This window comes from Pseudophryne corroboree, chromosome 3 (genome assembly GCF_028390025.1).
Source record: "Pseudophryne corroboree isolate aPseCor3 chromosome 3, aPseCor3.hap2, whole genome shotgun sequence".
Classification (NCBI taxonomy): domain Eukaryota; kingdom Metazoa; phylum Chordata; class Amphibia; order Anura; family Myobatrachidae; genus Pseudophryne; species Pseudophryne corroboree.
This window is the reverse complement of record NC_086446.1, coordinates 396,052,077-396,071,514: the sequence shown is the minus strand read 5'-3', so window position 1 is coordinate 396,071,514 and position 19,438 is coordinate 396,052,077.

Genomic DNA, 19,438 nt, shown 5'->3' with positions numbered 1-19,438 from the left:
GGCGCAATGAGGTAGCTGTGTGAGTAAGATAAGCGACCCTAGTGGCCGACACAAACACCTGGCCCATCTAGGAGTGGCACTGCAGTGTCACGCAGGATGGCCCTTCCAAAAAACACTCCCCAAACAGCACATGACGCAAAGAAAAAAAGAGGCGCAATGAGGTAGCTGTGTGAGTAAGCTAAGCGACCCTAGTGGCCGACACAAACACCTAGCCCATCTAGGAGTGGCACTGCAGTGTCACGCAGGATGGCCCTTCCAAAAAACACTCCCCAAACAGCACATGACGCAAAGAAAAAAAGAGGCGCAATGAGGTAGCTGTGTGAGTAAGCTAAGCGACCCTAGTGGCCGACACAAACACCTGGCCCATCTAGGAGTGGCACTGCAGTGTCACGCAGGATGGCCCTTCAAAAAAAATACTCCCCAAACAGCACATGACGCAAAGAAAAATTAAAGAAAAAAGAGGTGCAAGATGGAATTGTCCTTGGGCCCTCCCACCCACCCTTATGTTGCATAAACAGGACATGCACACTTTAACCAACCCATCATTTCAGTGACAGGGTCTGCCACACGACTGTGACTGAAATGACGGGTTGGTTTGGACCCCCACCAAAAAAGAAGCAATTAATCTCTCCTTGCACAAACTGGCTCTACAGAGGCAAGATGTCCACCTCATCATCATCCTCCGATATATCACCGTGTACATCCCCCTCCTCACAGATTATCAATTCGTCCCCACTGGAATCCACCATCTCAGCTCCCTGTGTACTTTGTGGAGGCAATTGCTGCTGGTCAATGTCTCCACGGAGGAATTGATTATAATTCATTTTAATGAACATCATCTTCTCCACATTTTCTGGAAGTAACCTTGTACGCCGATTGCTGACAAGGTGAGCGGCGGCACTAAACACTCTTTCGGAGTACACACTTGTGGGAGGGCAACTTAGGTAGAATAAAGCCAGTTTGTGCAAGGGCCTCCAAATTGCCTCTTTTTCCTGCCAGTATAAGTACGGACTGTCTGACGTGCCTACTTGGATGCGGTCACTCATATAATCCTCCACCATTCTTTCAATGGGGAGAGAATCATATGCAGTGACAGTAGACAACATGTCCGTAATCGCTGTCAGGTCCTTCAGTCCGGACCAGATGTCAGCATCAGCAGTCGCTCCAGACTGCCCTGCATCACCGCCAGCAGGTGGGCTCGGAATTCTGAGCCTTTTCCTCGCACCCCCAGTTGCAGGAGAATGTGAAGGAGGAGATGTTGACAGGTCGCGTTCCGCTTGACTTGACAATTTTCTCACCAGCAGGTCTTTGAACCCCAGCAGACTTGTGTCTGCCGGAAAGAGAGATCCAAGGTAGGTTTTAAATCTAGGATCGAGCATGGTGGCCAAAATGTAGTGCTCTGATTTCAACAGATTGACCACCCGTGAATCCTTGTTAAGCGAATTAAGGGCTCCATCCACAAGTCCCACATGCCTAGCGGAATCGCTCCATGTTAGCTCCTCCTTCAATGTCTCCAGCTTCTTCTGCAAAAGCCTGATGAGGGGAATGACCTGACTCAGGCTGGCAGTGTCTGAACTGACTTCACGTGTGGCAAGTTCAAAGGGCAGCAGAACCTTGCACAACGTTGAAATCATTCTCCACTGCGCTTGAGACAGGTGCATTCCACCTCCTATATCGTGCTCAATTGTATAGGCTTGAATGGCCTTTTGCTGCTCCTCCAACCTCTGAAGCATATATAGGGTTGAATTCCACCTCGTTACCACTTCTTGCTTCAGATGATGGCAGGGCAGGTTCAGGCGTTTTTGGTGTTGCTCCAGTCTTCTGTACGTGGTGCCTGTACGCCGAAAGTGTCCCGCAATTCTTCTGGCCACCGACAGCATCTCTTGCACGCCCCTGTCGTTTTTAAAAAAATTCTGCACCACCAAATTCAAGGTATGTGCAAAACATGGGACGTGCTGGAATTTGCCCATATTTAATGCACACACAATATTGCTGGCATTGTCCGATGCCACAAATCCACAGGAGAGTCCAATTGGGGTAAGCCATTCCGCGATGATCTTCCTCAGTTGCCGTAAGAGGTTTTCAGCTGTGTGCGTATTCTGGAAACCGGTGATACAAAGCGTAGCCTGCCTAGGAAAGAGTTGGCGTTTGCGAGATGCTGCTACTGGTGCCGCCGCTGCTGTTCTTGCGGCGGGAGTCCATACATCTACCCAGTGGGCTGTCACAGTCATATAGTCCTGACCCTGCCCTGCTCCACTTGTCCACATGTCCGTGGTTAAGTGGACATTGGGTACAACTGCATTTTTTAGGACACTGGTGAGTCTTTTTCTGACGTCCGTGTACATTCTCGGTATCGCCTGCCTAGAGAAGTGGAACCTAGATGGTATTTGGTAACGGGGGCACACTACCTCAAGAAATTGTCTAGTTCCCTGTGAACTAACGGCGGATACCGGACGCACGTCTAACACCAACATAGTTGTCAAGGCCTCAGTTATCCGCTTTGCAACAGGATGACTGCTGTGATATTTCATCTTCCTCGCAAAGGACTGTTGGACAGTCAATTGCTTGGTGGAAGTAGTAAAAGTGGGCTTACGACTTCCCCTCTGGGATGACCATCGACTCCCAGCAGCAACAACAGCAGCGCCAGCAGCAGTAGGCGTTACACGCAAGGATGCATCGGAGGAATCCCATGCAGGAGAGGACTCGTCAGAATTGCCAGTGACATGGCCTGCAGGACTATTGGCATTCCTGGGGAAGGAGGAAATTGACACTGAGGGAGTTGGTGGGGTGGTTTGCGTGAGCTTGGTTACAAGAGGAAGGGATTTACTGGTCAGTGGACTGCTTCCGCTGTCGCCCAAAGTTTTTGAACTTGTCACTGACTTATTATGAATGCGCTGCAGGTGACGTATAAGGGAGGATGTTCCGAGGTGGTTAACGTCCTTACCCCTACTTATTACAGCTTGACAAAGGCAACACACGGCTTGACAAATGTTGTCCGCATTTCTGTTGAAATACTTCCACACCGAAGAGCTGATTTTTTTGGTATTTTGACCAGGCATGTCAATGGCCATATTCCTCCCACGGACAACAGGTGTCTCCCCGGGTGCCTGACTTAAACAAACCACCTCACCATCAGAATCCTCCTTGTCAATTTCCTCCCCAGCGCCAGCAACACCCATATCCTCCTCATCCTGGTGTACTTCAACACTGACATCTTCAATCTGACTATCAGGAACTGGACTGCGGGTGCTCCTTCCAGCACTTGCAGGGGGCGTGCAAATGGTGGAAGGCGCATGCTCTTCACGTCCAGTGTTGGGAAGGTCAGGCATCGCAACCGACACAATTGGACTCTCCTTGTGGATTTGGGATTTCGAAGAACGCACAGTTCTTTGCGGTGCTTTTGCCAGCTTGAGTCTTTTCATTTTTCTAGCGAGAGGCTGAGTGCTTCCATCCTCATGTGAAGCTGAACCACTAGCCATGAACATAGGCCAGGGCCTCAGCCGTTCCTTGCCACTCCGTGTGGTAAATGGCATATTGGCAAGTTTACGCTTCTCCTCCGACAATTTTATTTTAGATTTTGGAGTCCTTTTTTTACTGATATTTGGTGTTTTGAATTTTACATGCTCTGTACTATGACATTGGGCATCGGCCTTGGCAGACGACGTTGCTGGCATTTCATCGTCTCGGCCATGACTAGTGGCAGCAGCTTCAGCACGAGGTGGAAGTCGATCTTGATCTTTCCCTAATTTTGGAACCTCAACATTTTTGTTCTCCATATTTTAATAGGCACAACTAAAAGGCACCTCAGGTAAACAATGGAGATGGATGGATACTAGTATACTTATGGATGGACGAGCGACTGCCGACACAGAGGTAGCTACAGCCGTGGACTACCGTACTGTGTCTGCTGCTAATATAGACTGGATGATAATGAGATAAAATTAATATATATATATATATCACACTAGTACTGCAGCCGGACAGGTATATATATTATGTAATGACGGACCTGCTGGACACTGTCTGTCAGACTCAGCACTGCAGACTCCTAAAGTAAGCTACTAGTATCAAGAAGATAGAAAAAAAAAAAAACCACGGGTAGGTGGTATACAATTATGGATGGACGAGCGACTGCCGACACAGAGGTAGCTACAGCCGTGGACTACCGTACTGTGTCTGCTGCTAATATAGACTGGATGATAATGAGATAAAATTAAAATATATATATATATATATCACACTAGTACTGCAGCCGGACAGGTATATCTATTATGTAATGACGGACCTGCTGGACACTGTCTGTCAGACTCAGCACTGCAGACTCCTAAAGTAAGCTACTAGTATCAAGAAGATAGAAAGAAAAAAAAACCACGGGTAGGTGGTATACAATTATGGATGGACGAGCGACTGCCGACACAGAGGTAGCTACAGCCGTGGACTACCGTACTGTGTCTGCTGCTAATATAGACTGGATGATAATGAGATAAAATTAAAATATATATATATATATCACACTAGTACTGCAGCCGGACAGGTATATATTATGTAATGATAATGACGGACCTGCTGGACACTGTCTGCAGAATGCGTTTATAAAAACACCACACGACGAGTGTTTAACTTTTTCAGGCAGACAATCACAATATACTGGTGGTCAGCAGACAATCACAATACTGGTGGTCAGTGGTCACTGGTCAGTCACACTGGCAGTGGCACTCTGGCAGCAAAAGTGTGAACTGTACTTAAGTGCAGTCAGATAATGATATACAGTATATGATGCAGCACACTGGGCTGAGCACAGATATGGTATGTGTGACTGTGTCACACTGTGTATCGTTTTTTTTCAGGCAGAGAACGGATTAATTAAACTGGTGGCACTGGTCACTGGTCACACTATCAGCAGCAAGTAGTACTCCTCCTATATGCTCCCCAAAATTTGTGTCTCTCTCTCTCTAGTACTCTAGTCACTCTAAACGGAGAGGACGCCAGCCACGTCCTCTCCCTATCAATCTCAATGCACGTGTGAAAATGGCGGCGACGTGCGGCTCCTTATATAGAATCCGAGTCTCGCGATAGAATCCGAGCCTCGCGAGAATCCGACAGCGGGATGATGACGTTCGGGCGCGCTCGGGTTAACCGAGCAAGGCGGGAAGATCCGAGTCGCTCGGCCCCGTGTAAAAAAAACTGAAGTTCGGGCGGGTTCGGATTCCGAGGAACCGAACCCGCTCATCTCTAATAAACACACATTTCATAAGAATCATAGATTTTACCGTTTTGGTAATAAGACAGGCAAATTGTTATCACACTTATTGAAAGGATCTACTTCTAATTCTCTCATTCATCCATTTAAACAATCAGATGGCACTCTAGCTTCTAAATCAAAAGACATAGCGAAAGTCCTATCAGATTTTTACGCTACTGTTTATGAAGCCTCCTCTGTTAATGAGACTGCTAAACAGTCATTCTGGGATTCTATTTCTCCACCCCGGTGGATCCTTCTTTGATAGAACGTCTCTGCTCACTCATAACAGAGTCCGAGGTTGAGAAGGCCATTAAACACCTGAAACCCTTAAAATCCCCAGGGCCGGATGGCTTCTCTGGGGAATATTACCGATTGCTCTCCGCAAAATTGATCCCCCCCTTACTTCCCTTTTTAATGTCATCCTAATATCTCATAAAATACCCTCATACTTTAATGATGCTTTTATACATCTCTTACCTAAACCAGGCAAAGATTTACAACTCCCTGGGTCCTATAGACCGATCTCGCTCTTAAATGTAGACTATAAATTGTTTACCAAGATTCTCGCAGACAGACTGAAACCCCTCCTCCCTTCTGTAGTCCACCCCGACCAAACGGGATTTATCTCTGGGAGACATTCCACTAGTAATATTCGCAAGATACTGGCTGCGGTGCACTGGCTGGGCTACACGGAGAATGTGGACCCACATTTTCTCTTCTCGCTAGATGCCGAAAAGGCCTTTGATCTGGTGAGCTGGGATCATTTATATACCACCCTGGCGAGGTTTGGGTTCCCGTCGGGCCTAGCGGGTGTGCTGCGGGCTTTGTACTCCAATTCGAGTTCTCGTGTCCTATGTAATGGATTTCTCTCGTATCCCGTGCGTTTGGGAAGGGGCACCAGACAAGGTTGCCCGTTATTGCCCCTATTTTTTGCGCTGGCTGTAGAACCTCTAGCTCTGGCGCTGCGAGGCCTCCATTCATTCTCAGGCATTTAAATTTTTGACCAGGAACTGATATGTTACTCTTTATATCCCGCCCTGAAGTCTCCATTCCAGCCATAATGGAAAAAATTCGAGAATTCGGCCTTTTTGCTAATTTTAAAAGGTGAATACTTTAAAATCTGTACTACTTCCTTTGACTCAGACAGCACATAATATGTCCTCCCTCCCTCTCCTCTCCCAATTCACCGTTAATAAAACTAAATTGAAGTATCTTGGGATTTATTTGCCAACCGATTTAACGGATCTTTACAAGATGAACTTTACACCTATACTAAAGGCTATTTCTATACTAATTAATGTTCTATACAAACCATTAAAGGAGCGCTGTTTACAGATAAAAAATCATTTATTAATAGATATGGTGGAGAAACCACCTAGATAATAAAAGTGAATTTAGGAAAAACACACAGTGCAAATATAGTTGCATATACGATAATCACATACACAATTGGCAGTAAATTAGCTGTGATCGGCCTAAACGCCAAATTAATGTAAAAGTCCACAGTATGTTAGGCTGGTATCATCCGTACTGATAAGGCGTATGAAAAAAATGTGTTTCAGCAAGTTAAAAAACTGTTGCTAGTATTTATAGGCAGGGAGGTTTTTATGTTTGCTATATCTCACCCCTCACATTCAGGACCGTTCTCACCCGTAGTAGTAAATGCTGATTCCCGTCTATAGCAATTAGCGGAGGTGACTCACGGCAGCCGTCAGCGGCTATATCAGATTGTCCGGCAGCGGAATCGTGGTTACTGTATAACACCTCAGCAGAACGGGGCTTTTCAAGCACAGCAAGAGGAGTGTAATTGCGGTGTGTCCGGTTAATGGAGGTGGTGAAAAAGCATCTCAATCGCTCAATACCAGTAACGGAAGGTCCATAAAGTCTCCAGCAGTGGACAGGTTTGTACGGTGACCCTCTACGCGTTTCTCCGCCCACAACACCGGCGGTTTCTTCAGGAAGTGTGAATACCCATTTTGGCAGGTGTGGGTGTATTTAAATGGACAGCAGCCAATCAGCTATAAGGTCTCTTTCTTCACACCTGAGAGTTGTAATTAGGTTTCACACTATGATAGGTCCTTTGCACGTGTCCTTCACTTGTTTTTGATCTTTAATCAGGTGTATAGGCTACATAGATTACGAGTAATAATACAGATACAAAAATATACAAAAATAATAAGATATAAAAAACAAACACATTATATTGCCGCAATCGGTAAAAAGAATGCCGAATAAATAGATATAGGTGATCCCGTAATTTACAAGGTATATATAAAGATACAATGCATAATAAAATCTAATTCGAGTAAATGAATTTAGATCACCTGCAGTATAAATTATAATAAGTTTAGCATCAAGCATAATATATCCTTGATACTTAACCACATTCAGTGTATCATTATTAGAATTATTTAGTATTTTTATTATTTTTATTTATATTTTCATTATATAGTGATCAACATTATTTCACCATTCTTATACCAAGAGCGGCAATTAACATAGATATGGGTATGGCATCCCAGAGGATTTAGTATACATAAAGAACCAGCATTAGTTCTCCCGGCTGCAATAGCCCAGCGGATAGAGACATGGACCACGACCACAAGGCTCCCGGTTCGAATCCAGAAACGAAGGAACATATTCTCATAGTCTATCTTTTACATTTTTAAAAGTTTTATTTAGTTTTTGTGTATTTTTTATATATATATTATTAGCATTATCATTTTTATAGAAAAACAGATAGAAAAAATATATAATATTCTATAGAGAGATTAAATGCATATATTTCATTGGTATAATTATACAGAGCCCAGGTTCTGACCAAAGCTACTTCTTCGCAAGAGAAAAAGGAGGGGGGGGCAAATTTTGAGGACAAACAGAAGATTATTACTTATAAACATGATCAAAATCTCAGCTTCAGTGTTGAGCTTAGCTAGGGTATGGTTCATAATTAAACCCATAATTATATAAATCCCAGAAATGTATATAACCAGTCCATCTATATCCAATATATGTGTGGATGCCAAAATCAACAGACACACATATATAAACATATATGTCAACTTCACATTACAGCACACAGGTATATACATATTTGTCCCTACATACATACTAGAGCCTATAGAGAGAGAGAAATTAGATGCCATTAAGTTCAATATTCTCATTAAGGCCTATGGGATGCAGGGTTTCCAGATTACAAATCCAAAAGGCTTCTCTATTACAGAGATAGTTGTATCTATCCCCACCCCGTGGGGTCGTAGAGATATGTTCTATTCCCTGTAGGGATAAAACTCTGCAATCCCCATCGTGTAGGGAATTGACATGTCGGGGTACACTGTGTTTCATGGATTTATTTAAAACTAGTCTTCTATGTTCTGAAAACCTAGTACTGAGTTGTCTAATGGTCCTGCCAACGTATTGTATCCCGCAGATGCAGGTAATTAAGTATATTACAAAAGTCGTTTGGCAGGTGATTTGACCCGAAATGTCAAAAGTCTTCCCAGTTTTGAATGAAGAGAATTGATCACTCTCAGTAACGAACTTACACGTCATACATCTAGGTCTATTACATCTTTGACTTCCTATTCTGGATTTCCCATGTCCAGAAATAGGGATAGATATCAGAGCACTGGCTTCTGATTTCGAAGAGTTGTGGCTGGATCCCAAAGGATCATTTGATTTGACGAAATGACTGGGGGACAGAAGATTTTGAAGGTTTCTTGTTTTCTTAAAAATGATCTTTATTTCCTTTTCTAAAGAATCTGCAAGAATTCTGTCCATTTTAAGTATGGGAAGATTTTTATTTAAAATTTTCCTTACCGAATGCGAGGCACTATTGAATTTTGAAATAAAGATGGGTTTGTTATCTTTAAATTCTGAAGAGGGGAGAATAGTTGATGTTTTAATTTTTAGTAAGTCATCCCTATTTCTTTGTTGTGTTTCAGTAAGGGCTCTATCCAGGACATCTTGGGGGTAACCTTGCTCCAAGAAAGACTGTGTTAGTTCATTACTCTGTATTAGATAGTCTACCTCATTCGAGCAATTTCTTTTGAGCCTCAAATATTGGCTCTTGGGTATATTCATAATCCATGGACGGTAATGGCAGCTTGAATAATTTAAGAAGGAACTACAGTCAACCTGTTTCTTAAAGGTTTTTGTCAGGATTCTTCCCGAGAGTAAGTCAATGTGTAGCGCAATATCCAGGAAAGTAATATCAGTAGGGTGAATAGTGCTTGTGAAAGAAAGACCAAAAGTGTTGGTATTTAAATAATCTATGAACTGAGTGACTGATTGATAATCCCCATCCCAAATAATAAAAAGATCATCTATGTACCTGCCATAGAGCACCAGACTCGCCCCAAATGGGCCCCCCCAAATCATATGCTCTTCGAGGTGACCCATATATAGATTGGCAAAGCTAGGGGCGAATCTGGTGCCCATGGCGGTACCATGGGTCTGTAAATAATAATCACCGTTAAACGTGAAATAGTTACGTGTAAGTATAAAGTGGATAGCTTTTAAAATAAAGTGATTAAGATTATTGGAAATGGATAAATCAAGATCTAAGTAGTATTTAGTGGTTATCAAACCGTTATCATGAGGAATGTTAGTGTAAAGAGATTCCACATCACAAGTGACAAGGAGAATTTTTTTTGCCACTTAATATCCTTAATAAGGTGTTGAAAGTGAGTGGAATCTCTAATGTGTGATTTAAGTTTTTTGACAAAGGGTTGAAGGTGCGTATCCACAAATGCTGATAGGTTAGAGGTAAGTGAACCCACTCCCGAAATAATAGGACGCCCAGGGGGTGAGGTAAGTGATTTGTGTATTTTGGGAAGGTGGTAGTATGTAGGGGTGACCGGATGTGCATTAAACAGATATTGATACTCAGTCCTGGATATTGCGCCACACTCAACAGCCTCAAGAAGTATCTTCTTAAGCTCCCCCACAAATCTCAAGGTAGGGTCACCAGACAGCTTAGAATAGAATTTATTATTAGAGAGTTGGCGGTAGGCTTCTTGTAAATAGTCTGAGACATCCTGAATAACTGTTCCACCCCCTTTATCCGCTGCCTTGATTATAATCGACTTGTCTTTCTGGAGGGTCTTAAGAGCCTGTCTTTCATTAGGATGTAGATTGTCTCTGGATCGAACTTTTCTATACCTATGTTTTTTCCTTTTCTCTTTTTCCTCATCCCCACAAAGATTCCTCAAATCCTGAAGAGTGGTAGCATAGAATGATTCTATGAAACCACTTTTATAGTACGTGGGATAAAATTCGCTTTTATTCCGAAAAACTTTATTCGTTTTTTGCGTATCGTAAATTGGGATTGGCTGTCCCCAATTCCCCTCTGATTGTAGTTCTAATAAAATATCTAAGGACGGTTGGTCACTAGAATCTAAAATAATGGGAGTTCCCATGATCCCCCTATTCTTTAAGGTTTTATTCAGAAAATATCTTTTCCTACAAAGATCACGTGTGAATCTATTTAGCTCAATATAAAGGTCAAAGAACTGAGGGCCTTTAGTGGGGGCGAATTTTAACCCCTTAGCTAATATGGCTTTTTCACTCTCAGTTAATATTCTAGATGAGAGATTAAAGATCCCTTTATTTCTCACTTTTGTTTTAGATTTTTTGCGGGATTCCTTTCTTCCTCCTCTACTTCCTCTAATGCGGAGTCCCTTCCTCTTTTTGGGGACCTTGAATCTAGAGGGCTGAATCTGTTCCTGTTCTTCCAGATGGGGTACAATTCCTGTTCTAAAAAAGGTTGAGAGTCAATGGTTTTCCTTTACTCCTCATGTCTCATAGACGTTTGATGTATATATTTTGGTCTAGCTCCTTTTTGGACATACTCTTTTTCATGTGTCGAGATTGCCTTAGGTGGTGTTTGTCTAGGCTCTCTTCTTTGTTCTGTCTGTGTATTACCTCTAGTGGAGGCAGAGTTATATTTATTATTTTTATTTTTATTGTAATACTTAGAGGGATCTGACATATTATTAGAACTATGCGGTTGTTTGAACATATCTGTAGTCCTTCTCCCCCCTCTATTATAAGAAGGGGGAGAAGGCTATTTCTACCCAGCTCCAATCCTGGTCAGCGCTCCCTCTATCTTTGCTAGGCCGCGCGGCGGTCCTCAAGAGCATTAATTTCCCAAAGATTTCTTATTCGCTCCAGTTACTGCCCCTTAAACTCTCCAGAGCGGATGCTCTTGTTTATGATAAAATGTGCACAAAATTCCTGTGGGCAAATAAAAAAACAAGAATAGCATTAGCTAAACTTAAGTTGCGGAGGGAGGAGGGGGGCCTTGCGATCCCGGATCTGCTTGCCTTCTCTAGGGCGGTGGCTTTCAGATATATAAATGACTGGCTTATGGCAAAAACCACATACACGAATTATCACTTTGAGCAGGCTTTAGTGTCGCCTTATGACTTGAAGGCCTTGTTACACACTCCGCTCACCCTGCTCCCCTCACAAGCGAAAACGAATCTATTATTTTGGGACGCATATATTGCTTGGAAAATAATTAATAAAGCACTGCACAGGAATTTTGGCCGTACTGATTTTATTCCTATCTGTGGGAATCCTTGTTTTACCCCTCCTTTGGAGAATGCAAAATTTGAGGTGTGGCGGACTAAGGGAATCAGTAGCATCAGAGATGTTTTTGATCCTGGAGGTTTGGTGTATTCTTTTTCTGGGCTGGTGGAGAGGTATGGTGTGCATCGATCGGAATTCTTCATGTATCTCCAAGTTAGACATTATGTACAATCCCTTCCTGACCCATTACTCCACCCCGGTGGTTCTGACTCCCTCACCTCCTTACTCACTCGAACTGCTAAGCTACCATATAAAACAAAATGGTTATATTGGGACCTTCTCCCTAGTGTTGCAGATAAGTTATGGAGTCAGATGTTCGAAAAATGGAAGGTAGACCTCTCTATGCAAGGGTCCCTAATTGATTTTTTCAACCCTTTACCAGGTATTTTTAAAGCTCTACACTCCTCAAACCTACAGGAGATCCATGTAAAAATTTTAAACCGAGCATATATATCCCCTAGTCAAAGGAGTCATATGGTGCCTTTGGATTCAGGACAATGTCTTAAATGCAGAGAACCCCATGCAAACCTGATGCATGTATTTTGGAGTTGCCCCAAGATACAAAGATTTTGGAATAAAATGTTATGGTATTTAAACAGTAAATTTGGGTTGCGTCTCCCCTTATCACCTAAGGCACTGCTGGGTTTGCATCTCCCTTATGGGGATTTACCGGCTGAGATCCTCCCATTACGTCCCTTCCTTTACGTGTTTCTCACACTGGCAAAGAAGGCCATTCTGACGCAATGGATCCATAGCTCCCCCCCCAGACTAGAACAACTTCTGAGTATGGTGAAGTCGACTATGTATTATGATAGACAATCTGCCCTTTACGATGTGGACAAGCATGCTCATTTGTTCTATAAGAAGTGGGGACCGTTTATTGAAGTTCTGGATCCCATGCTTAGGTCTCATATCCTTAAATTTTTCGACTCGCTGAAAAGAACGACCCTCAGAGAGATATGCACCCCCCCTCAACCCACTATGTGAGTCCTAGCTGGATTGATATATTTTGTGATTCTTGTCAACCTTAACATCACTACAGCTCCAGTTCGATGGAGCTATTGGCTATGGCGCGCTATATCATGTGGTCGTCCTGGCGGGAAATGTGTAGCCTGAATCAATGTTTGCATTTCCCTCCCCCCCCCACCTTGTCTTTGTCTTAGTCTTGTCGTTTGAATGTCTTGTTTATTAAGTATTGGATATGTATAGTATACTATTTCTCCAATTCTGGGAATATTATGTGGCTGCAAATTGTAGTGCTATGGAGACTGTACCTTTTCAAACTGTCTGTTTTATTATTGAAAAATTTGAATAAATACATTAAAAAAAGAACATGGGTGAAGGGTGTGCAGTATGGGCCCCACTGGAACCTGCATCTATTATATTGTGCTAAAGCCACTGGTATAAGTTATCAAAAATTAGACAAGTCTAAATCAGAAATCGTTATTAGTCGTGAAACATAGAAACAAAGAATTTCACGGCAGATAAGAGACACTTGGCCCATCTAGTCTGCACTTGGCCCATTTAGGCAATCTGAAACCCTTTTGAACCTTAAGGCCCGTACACACTGGCCGATATATCTGGCGTTCTCTTGAACGGCCGATATATCGCGGGTCCGTCGGCCAGTGTGTACGCAGCACAGCCGACGGCCAATATATCTACCGATATATTGGTGCGTCACTGTGTGTGTACGGCGGTCGGCAGACCGCCCGCACACACGCTGCGGCGGCTGGCGGTGAATGACAGCTGAACTGAGCGGGCGTGTGTACATGCTCGCCCAGTTCATGACGTCAGTCCCCGACGGATTGGGCAGTGTGTATGCTCAACACACTGCCCGATCCGTCCATAGATATATCTGCAGATCAATTGATCTGCAGATATAGCTACTAGTGTGTACCCACCTTATGTCCTTTGTAAGGGTATACATATGTCTATCCCAAGCATGTTTAAATTGCTGTACAGTCTTAGCCTCTACCACCTCTGATGGGAGGCTATTCCACTTGTCCACTACCGTTTCTGTGAAGTAATTTTTCCTCAAATTTCCCCTGAACCTCCCCCCTCAAGTCTCAGTGCATGTCCTCGTGTTCTATTGCTTCTCTTCATTTGGAGAATGTTTCCCTCCTGGACTTTGTTAAAACCCTTGATACATTTGAAAGTTTCTATCATGTCCTCCCTTTCCCTTCTCTGCTCTAAACTATACATGTTAAGATCCTTTAGTCTTTTCGGGTATGTTTTGTGATGTAGGTCATGCACCATTTTAGTTGCCCTTCTTTGTACGGTGTCTAATTTAATTATATCCTTCTGGAGATATGGGGGTAATTCCAAGTTGATCGCAGCAGGACATTTCTTAGCAGTTGGGCAAAACCATGTGCACTGCAGGGGGGGGGGGGCAGATATAACATGTGCAGAGAGAGTTAGATTTGGGTGGGTTATTTTGTTTCTGTGCAGGGTAAATACTGGCTGCTTTATTTTTACACTGCAATTTAGATTGCAGATTGAACACACCACACCCAAATCTATCTCTCTCTGCACATGTTATATCTGCCCCCCTGCAGTGCACATGGTTTTGCCCAACTGCTAAAAAATTTCCTGCTGCGATCAACTTGGAATTACCCCCTTTGTATTTTTACAATGAGGTTTGTGGTAATGCGATGGGTTCGCAGAAGTGCAATGTCATTTGGCATACGACTACTTTGTGTAATACTGCGTACGAAATAGCAAAAATACGTTGGGGGCGGATATTCGCTATTGTGCAACGTGTTCCTGCCTTTAATAAAATCCACTTAACTGGCATGGTCAGATTTCATGCAACTGCACCGTCCCACCAGTGGCGGGTGGTGAGGTCAGTTGCTGGTGAGGCACTGGCCGGGGTGATGACGCGGCGAGCCGTGATTGGCTCGCGGCGGCCATCTTGTATTTCAAAAATGGCTCTGCACTTCAGCGCCATTTTTGAAAGTGGCAAAGCCCTGAACTATGGTGCCCTAATGGCTGCTGGGACTAGATCCATGATCCAGACCTGCAGCCAAAATGCCAGCTGAGTCCCGCAGCAGAAGTCCCGCTGCCGCTGAAGTCCCGCCGCCGCTGAAGTCCCGCTGCCTACCTCCACCGCACAAGCCCCGCCGCCGCTGCATAACTCCCAACGCCACATAAGTCACGCTGCCCGCCTCCGCCGCACAAGTCAAGTCACGCTGCCCGCCGCCGCTGCCCGCTACCGCCCAACACCGGATTCCGCACCGCAAAGTGCCTGCTCATCAAACGTGATGAGCAGGCAAATGTAGAATTTGTGTATGTGTTGTGTAGGGAATTTTAATGAATAAAAAAAAAAAACAAGTTGGAATTGGAGTGGGGAAGGCAGGGTTGGGGGGGGGGACATTAATGTATAATTGTTGTTCAATGTTCAGGGCTTTCATTAACCCAGCAGCGCCGCGGTTGTGGCGCTATTAAGTTACTGAAAGACCTGCACAGTGGACAACAAGAATAAAGCAGTGGTGTGACAGTGTGTGTAAACTAAACACTTACATGCACTGACACTGACTGCAGAAGACACTGGCTGGCACTATCTCTCTCGTCTCACCCTGTAACAGCAGCACTGACAACCGCATGCAGGTCACTGTCAGTGCTGCTGCTGCATAATCACCAGTGCCAGGTTAAGGACCACATGGGCCTGGAGCTGAAATCTATGAAGGGCCTTTTGTGTACCGTCGCAGGGGATGTGACCAGCAACAGCGGGGGTTGTGACTAGGGGTTGTGTCACGCAGGGCCCGCCACACATTGTTCCTTGCCTGAGTCAAAGCCGCTCTGGGTCCTAGGTATAAATTTACTAAAGGTTCTAAAAATGAAAAGTGGTGATGTTACCCACAGCAACAAATCAAATTCTCTCTATCGTTTCTCTATTGCATCCTAGAAAATGATAGACATAATCTGATTAGTTGCTATGGACAACATCACCACTTTTCATTTTTAGAACCTTTAGTAAATATACCCCCTAGTGTCTGCTTTCTGTAGCAGGTAAGCTAAGGCGCAGGATCAAATTTGCTGGTGGCGCTCCCCACAACCTACTTGCCTCAGGGGCACATTGCACTAGGTAGCTCTTATACACATTGCACCAGGTAGCCCATTTTACACACTGCATGAGGTAGAGCCTATTATACACAGGTAGCCCCTTATACACAATTCACCAGGTTTCCCATTATTCACATTGCACCAAGTAGCCCCTTATACACATTATGCCAGGTAGCCCATTATACACATTATGCCAGGTAGCCCATTAAACAAATTGCACCACCTAGCCCCTTGTACACACTGCACCAGCTAGCCGTCACTCACATCCGGTGCCTGTGGTTCCTTGGCTCTATGTTCTCATACTTCCACCCAGCGTGAAGCTGAGCGTGAGTGAGTAGTGGCAGGAGGCGACCGGAAGTGGTAAGTGGCCAGGGTCGGCAGGCAGCAGGAATCGGCCAAAAGAGGACGGTGGGGTGGCCGTCAGGAGGAAGTGGCCAGGACTGGGGGCGGCCGCCCGGCAGCAGGAAGCATTGTGATGCGGGCAGCAGATGAGTGCTGATGGCGCTGGTGAGGTGACTGGAACGCCCACCCGCACATAGAACCGCCACTGGCGGGATCCCCTGAGCCGGACGAGCAGCGACCCTCCCCGCATCCCTCCCCCACAGCCAACAACGCAGCCAACAAAGCCCCTCTCAGTGCACATAGTGCAGCCAAATGCACAAGGACCGAGCATCCACAGACGTGAAGATCACCCGCCTGAGCATAGCTTCCAAGTGAGCAACCCACCCCAGCAACATGCCCATATCACCACACACACCAGTCCCCCCTCCCCTCCACGCCCTACACACAGCCAGTTTTCCCAGTCCCTATATACACTGACACACACCCTGTCCCCTCCAGCCACACCACACACACACCCTGTTCACCCCAGTCCCTACACACACACCCAGCCTGTGCTTAGCAACACACATACCTGTTCTCCTCTGCCCTTCCACTCTCCCCTGTTTCCCCCAGTCAGTCACTAAGCCTTCCGGACACAGCAGAAGTAGGCAGGGACACATACAAGACCAGGAGAAGTCGGGGGCGTGGCCTACTCACGGGCCCATGGTCACGCCCCCTTTGAGAAACACCCACCCCATCCTCCTACCATTCAGCAGCAAGCATGGAACGAGGCGGCTGGCAGGCAGTGGGGTCACAGGACAGCACAGCAGGAGTCACTCGTCGTCCCAGGCAAGTCCACTGATGGCTGCTGCGGTTCTGCATGGTGGTGGGAGGCGCTTGTGTGCATGTCACAGGGGCGTGCTTTCATGGGCTGAAAGCACGTCCCTGCTGCACTGAGGCACCTCTATAGGTGCCGCTTTCAATGCTTTTTTTAATGGGCTTTTCCAGCACTCTGCATGGCCACTCCCCCTGCCCGCCCCCTGCTTCCGGCCATTTACAGTTAGCAGCGAGAGGCACCATTCAAGGTGCCTCCGAAATCTTTTTTTTTATGCTAATAAAGATTAGATTACTATGAGAAGATACTTATGAAACAGAACATGTCATAAGTATCTTCTCTGTATTCTTGTAATCCCTTTAATGACAGGGGAGGCACTGCCTCCCCTGACTGCACGTCCCTGCGTCCCACCCTGTCCCCCCGTTTTTGATGAGGAGATCCGTTCTGCAGATGTGCATAATATAATGTTTAAATATTTAAAAAAATACTTTTTCAACTTTATTAAATAAAATACATTTTAAAAAACAATGTTAACACATTTGAAGGGAAAAAAATCGTCAGTTAAGTGGTTAAGTCAGTGTGCCATTATATTTGAGACAAGGCACTAGGCTATGTCCAGCATGAAAGCATTGCTCAACATTAGAATAGTGAACCAAGAATAATGAGGTGAAGGATTCTATAATAACTTGAATTTATCGTGCAGCCAATAAACATTAGCAAATAAACTGGGAGATGAGAGAGATGCCTTGTGGATTCCACACTCCCAATAAGGACAGTAGCTTCAAATTATAATGACTTTCAGTATCCTTTTTGCAACTTCCTCCGGAGCCTGTCTTCTCCCTGCACCTAATCATGCATCACACTCTGGCCCCTTCTGCCCAACCTCCTTCCTCCAACCTCCACCACTCTGGGGGTGAAGGGGGTCAGCATTGAAAATTCAAGGGGGATGGGTGGGTGCTGTGGCATGCTGTAGGGCCTGGGACCTTATAGTTACGCCCCTGCCTTTATTCTTTGGGACTTTTGCATAGCGATTACTTTCTTAGCATCTATAGGCCTAATTCAGACCTGATTGCAGCAGCAAAAATTTTTTCTAATGGGCAAAACCATGTGCACTGCAGGTGGGGCATATGTAACATATGCAGCAAGAGTTAGATTTGGGTGGGGTGTCTTCAATCTGAAATCTAAATTGCAGTGTAAAAGTAAAGCATACAGTATTTACCCTGCACAGAAACCAAATAACCCACCCAAATCTAATTTTAAAATGTGAGGCTTTGACTTGACCATCACTTAAGAAGAGCTCAACAAAGTTTAATGAAGGAATCGGTATGTGCTTTTATTCTCTTTGCATGAACGGTAAGTGGATTCAACAGGAATTAAAGTGGATGTGAGGACTGGTGTGACGTGCACACACCCATGATGACCTTTCTCTTTGACCAGTGTGCACAAACACGACCTTAACCATGATCCCACCACACACAGAAAGCAAACTGTAATTAAGTCATTTATTCAACTTGATATTAAGAACACATTTTATGGCTAAAGCAAACTCTAATTGTAGTGATGTTTTCTTTCATAAATGACTTTGTTCAAATTTGCTGTGTTCATACTTTAGTAAATATGCCTTGTATTCTTTCATTCCCTATGCAGCAGGTCAGTAAGTTACTTAGAGGAGTATATAGCATGTCATGCCTACAAGAACTGAGGTGTCCTATAGGGTGTGCTATACAATAAAAAATTACTGTATCTTCACTATTTGTTCTTTCTTTTTCCGAAATGATCTCATTCAGCATTATGTCAGACTTATCAATTACATCTTTGCTGTTAAACCCAGGTGTGTCTAAATAATTAGTATGCTGATTTCATATTTCATTTTCAACCCAGATTGTATCCTGTTCTGTAATGGAATGCAGAAGATGCACCCAGTGAACTCATGCTTATTTAAGAGGCAATACCTTATTTTAGACTGGTGAGGTCAGTGGCATGTTTTAGGAAAAATACAAGTTGTTTCATAAGTAGAATTTATTTTCATTGTACAGGTTGAGTATCCCATATCCAAATATTCCGAAATACGGAATATTCCGAAATACAGACTTTTTTGAGTGAGGGTGAGATAGTGAAACCTTTATTTTCTGATGGCTCAATGTAACAAACTTTGTTTAATACACAAAGTTATTAAAAATATTGTATTTAATGACCTTCAGGCTGTGTGTATAAGGTGTATATGAAACATAAATGAATTGTGTGAATGTACACACACTTTGTTTAATGCACAAAGTTATAAAAAATATTGGCTAAAATTACCTTCAGGCTGTGTGTATAATGTGTGTAAGTAACATAAATGTATTCTGTGCTTAGATTTAGGTCCCATCACCATGAGATCTCAT